Source organism: Mus pahari, chromosome X, assembly GCF_900095145.1.
Source record: "Mus pahari chromosome X, PAHARI_EIJ_v1.1, whole genome shotgun sequence".
NCBI classification, from domain to species: domain Eukaryota; kingdom Metazoa; phylum Chordata; class Mammalia; order Rodentia; family Muridae; genus Mus; species Mus pahari.
Genome location: NC_034613.1, coordinates 61,348,878 through 61,354,461, shown reverse-complemented (window position 1 = coordinate 61,354,461; position 5,584 = coordinate 61,348,878).

Here is a 5,584-nt window from a genome sequence, read left to right as displayed (position 1 = left end):
TCTTTAAGGGATTTTTGTGTTTCTTCTACCTGTTTAGTAGTGTTTGCCTGTAGTTCTTTAAGTACTTCTTCTTATTTAGCAGTGGTCTTCTGTAATTCCTTGAGGTATTTTTGTGCTTCCTCTTTAAGGGCTTCTACTTGTTTAGCATTGTTCTCCTGTATTTCTTTGAGTGAGTTATAAATGTCCTTCTTCAAATCTTCTACCACCATCATGAGATATGATTTTAAATCCACATCTTGTTTTTCTGGTGTGCTGGGTTATCCAGGACTTGCTGTTGTGGGCGTACTGGGTTCTGATGGTGCCCAATGTTCTTGGTTTCGGTTATTAAGATTCTTATGTTTCCCTTTCGCCATCTGGAAATCTCCACTGTTAATCTCTGGCTGGAGTTTGTACCTCCTGTGAATATGTCAGCCCCTGTCAGTACTCCTGGGAATCCAACTCTCCCCTGTGTCCCCTTGTCAGAGCACTCTCTGCAGGCAAGCTCTCCTCTTGCAAGGCAGGTGTCCAGAAGTCTGGAGCTCTGATCCTCTTTCTGAGTCCTGGGGTCAGAGCCCTCCCTGTAGGCTGACCCTCCTCACTTGATCCCAAGGACCCGTGATCTCCAGAACCTGTAGTGTGGAGAGTCCGCCAGAGTGCTCATCTGCCTCTGCTGGGGTTCAGAAGAGAGATGGCAGAGGTGGCACAGACCATACCGGAACCCCGCCTCTGGGCGGCCAGTGTTCCTTTGTCCCTGTTCCTGCTGGCACAAGCCCCATCTGGATTCTCTGGATTTGATTGTGTTCCACTCACCATGATCCTGAGGACCTGTGGTGTGGAGAGTCCTCCAAGTGCTCAGCTGCGTCCACGTCCACTGGGGTTCAGAAGAGAGATGGTAGGAGTGGCCCCGACTGGACTGGAACCCTGCCTCTGGGTGGGCAGTGTTCCTTTGTCCCTGTTCCTGCTGGCAGGAGTCCCTCCTGGATTCTCTGGAGTTGATTGTGTTCCACTCACCATGATCCTGCGGACCTGTGGTTGTGGAGAGTCCTCGGAGCGCTCAGCTGCCTCCATGTGATCTCCAGGACCTGTGGTGTGGAGAGTCCTCCGGAGCTCTCAGCTGCCTCCACTGGGGTTCAGAAGCCAGTATTTCCTTCTTAAAGTCCTCCATCATCATCAGTAGAAGTGACTTTAGATCCATGTCCTGCTTTTCTGGTGTGATGGTGTATCCAGGACTTGCTATGGTGGGATAGTTTGGTTTTGATGATGCCAAGTAACCTTGGTTTCTGCTGCTTCTGTTCTTATGCTTGCCTCCTGCCATCTGATTATCTTTAGTGCTTGCTGCCCTTAATATATCTGATTGGAGCCTGTCCTTCCTATAATCCCAGTTGATTTAGGACTTCTTAGAGTCCAGATTTCTCTGTGATTCTTTGATTGTGGGCTCCTGTGAACCTGAGATTCTGGGTGTGTCTGAGTTCTTGGCAGTCAAGCTCCTCTGAGACACTCAAATACTAGTGTGACCCAGTTCCTGTTATCCTGTTGTCCTAAGATCCTGGGCGTGTTACAGTGGGTGGAAGTGGTGTCTCCTTTGAGGAATGTGGAGTTGTCTGGTCTGTTGGAAACCAAGGTAAACCAGAACTGATCAAAAGGAACCTGAGCCTCTGGTCAGGAAAGGCTCTGGTGTCCTTGTTCCTGCTGTCACAGGCCCGTCACTATTGGATTGGAGCAGATGTTGTGTTCCACTCACCAGTGATCCTAAGGTCGTGTGCGCAGTCCTCTAGGTACCGTGGGGGTGTCCACTGGCTCTGCGCCCTAGGTGACCCAGTGCTGGCACAGACCGGAAGGGACTTTTGCCCCTGGTCAGGCTGGTTCTCTGCTTCCCTAGTGCTGTCTCAGGTTCCGTGCGCGATTGGATTGGAGCAGAAGTTGTGTTCCACTCACCAGTGATCCTAAAATCGCATGGGCAGTCCTCTAGGGACCTTGGGGGTGTCTGCCGACTCCGCGCCCTAGGTGACCCCAGCCTATAGATTTTATGTCGATTGTTATCATCCTAAACGTGTGTGTGTGTGTATATATATATATATATATATATATATATATATATATAATAAAATATATTATTTTACATTTACTTAAATATTATATATAAAATATTTTAGTAAATGTAAAACAATACTTTCCTAATGCTCTTTTTCAAATAGCCTGTTATTTCTTTCTCTCTCTCTTTCTCTCTCCCTCAGTATTGTCCTCCCTCCCCTCTTTCATGTTAAATCCCCTATGATCTTTGAATTTCATCTTATATGACCTTTGTCTGTCTGTTTGTAGGTCTGCCTGTTTGCCCATCCATCCATCTATCTGAAAGTAGAAGTGAGATTGCATAAGAAAGGAAGGGAGCTAGTGGAAGGGGTAAAGGAGAAAAACTGTGGACATATGAGAGGAGTGAATAATATGAAAGTATATAATATAGCTGGACAAAAATATCTTTAATAAACCAGCAGTATTTATTGTGAACATATACCAGTTTCAAGGGACACACACACACACAGTGGCCCAGGAAGGAATTTCAATGTTTTTCTCAGCTCTTTCTGAACTGATAGATTATAAACTGTAATCTGGTAAAAGGAACTGATTTATATATTTCTGGAAAAGTAAATAAATGAATGAAATAAAAAATGCACTATCTTATCATTTGCAACAAAATGAACACAACTACAACTCATAATGCTAAGTGAGATATCGAAAGACAAATATTGACTGTTTTCTTACATGTGAATGCTAAAAGAATCAAATGGAAGGTGAAGTTGTGACTATTAAGAGTCTGAGAAAGTAGGGTCAAAGGTAATCATGTGAATTTAGGTAACAAGTGCACAGCCACTCTATGTTATGTCTTAATGTTATATTCTAGTACTCTACAGAAGACTGGAAGAGAAATATATTTCATGATATGCTATTATCTAGCTTATGAATTTTAGAAGATTTAAAAGGCTATATGTGTGAAGTAATAATAAAGACATGAAAACTTCAATTGTTCTGATTAGATCATTATGCATAGACTACATATACTATGATCACATATTATGTCCCACAAATATGTATACTTATATATTAGTTAAACAATTTCAGAAGTCTAGTGAGACTTAAAAATGCCAACTATCCTTATTTGAATACTGAATATGTGATAAGTCATCACTATGCCCCAAAGATTAAAGAACACAAAAGATAATAGATATTATATGAAGGTTATGTAGACATCAGTGGGCATTGTGTTCTTTGACCAAGTTCCTCTCCTCAGCCTCTGTCATTGTGAAGTATAGAGGTATAGCTTCTATCATAGGCTAGCGAATCTCTTCCCCCAGCTGATGTTTACTGCTTCTATAACCTTGGGGAGGAACTTTCTCAGAGACTGAACTTTAATTACCTCCAAAGTCTCATAAGACTCTCCATTTCCTGGAAGTAATACTATACAGAGGATAGTTGGAGGATATCACATGATTCACATGGCAAATCACAACCATTAGCAAGGCAACTCTGGTTCCAACGGGTACCTAATGTCTCTTCTTGGAATTTGAAGGCACCAGGCATGCACATAGTACATTGACAGACATGCAGGAAAATCAAACATATGCATAAAGTTATAAACAATTTAAACATTTTATTGTGAAAATGAAGAGTTAGGAAGGAGGATCAGGAAACAGAACCAATTTGAAGAAACTATGTATAGAAACGTCACAATGAAACCCATTATTTTGCATACTAAATAAAAAAGAAAGTCTGCACTGCAGATGACTATTGTGGCATGTCTAGAATTTGGGAGGTGGAGGCAGGGTTTCAAGGCTACCGTTGGCTACATTAGTCTAAAGCTTGCGTGAGCTACATGAGACCCTGGCTAAAAGACCCAAAGAAAGCAAAACACAACAAAATCTACAGTAAGTATTGATTGTTAGAACATCAAGATATGTTGCTGCTTTTAATAAACTCCTTTTTGTGGTGAAGAGGACTGTGGAAAATAAGTGGATGTTGAACACACTGAGAGAATGAGTGCTGGAGCATTTCTTAAGTGTGCCATGTTCTGTTAACCTCTGCTATGCTATATTCTTAGGTTTTCATTTCTGTGGAGCTTTTCCATTGACTACATCTTAGTTGGCTGTTTCTTGAGGGCTTAGTTGGTTGATGTTATCTACTCTAGCAGGTTACTTTTAAGTTTGCCTGAAGTCTTTAATGTGTGAATATAGTAGAATGATTATAACAGTAGATACTGTAGCAGGTGCAATATACCTGTGAGGACAAAGCTCTCTTTGAGACACAGAATAGAACCTGTTCCCTTGAGTTTTCTGGGATCCTAAGATGTATGGATTAACAGAAAGTAGTCTTTCAGGTGGAAGATGTTGCAGGAAGTATTTTAAAAAATGAAGCTGCCAACTCTCTGTGGACCAGACTATGCTCCCATGCTCCTGCTGGTCCACCAACTCTCTGGCCATGCCAGACCACAGGGCTCCCACTGGGCCATCTCTCCGGTGCCCCCCCATCCTAAGTTCCTCTCCCTACCATGCAATGCCTCACTCACCTTACAGTCAGCCATCACATCACAGTACCAAGTATCCTGGTAGAATCATGACTTAATGCTTAATTAACCAATCAGATTTATGTATCAATAGAATTACAATGTACAAGATGCCAACACAATAATTTCAGAGTTAATTGATAATGATAAAAGCTTTATCCCAATATTTCTAACCTTGCAAAATCACAGCTAATTGTGGCTGGTAAATGTCACATGGGTAAACGTCTGCAGCCATATCCCCCACCCCTTCTGAGAAGCTCTCTGTCTCACTGTCCATCTTCTCCCCTCTATCCCCTCCCATCTGCAACTCTTAGCTCTGCCTCCCCTTTTCCTGTCTAATCATAGATCTCCTCTGCATTAATGTAATTGGACAGCGAAAATCCTGCTACAGAAGACTCTTTGTCTTTAGGGTCTTGGTAAAGGAAATTTGAGGCCAGTCAATACAGTGACAAAATATTTGACAAGCTTTTAAGGGGGAACATGGGCTAGGTTAGAAGGATGAAAGGGATGAGGAAAATGATGTAACTGTATTTTAACTCAAAATTGAAAATGTCCCTTGCCTCTGAACCTGCCTATGTTTTTCTCTGTAACGATGTGTAGATTTGTTGCATACATGCAACAATATATTTGCACATGACAAGAATAGGGTCTTCCTGGGGAACAGAACACCATCAATATAGTCATTCTTCAGGGAAAATAACAATGTTATATTTGTGTAGGAGGATATTAAATATATAAGGCAGTCTGTCTCTGTCTCTCTGTCTCTGTCTCTGTTTCTCTCTCTCTCATCCTTTTGTATCCTGGATGGTATCAGTTTGTCCTGGGAATAGGCCTGAGGGTAGTATATTGAAGTGTGGAATCTTAACATTGGGAAAAAAAATAAACTAGTGGTCAAAAGGACTAAGGCAAGCTGTAGTGATGTACTGCTGACTTTTGTGGAAGACAGAAGATATAATGCATAGGGTGGATATAAACTGAGCTGTCTCCTTAGCTTTACTTTTTCTCGTATTTTTATTTTTTAAATTTTTTATTATTTTCTTTATTTACATT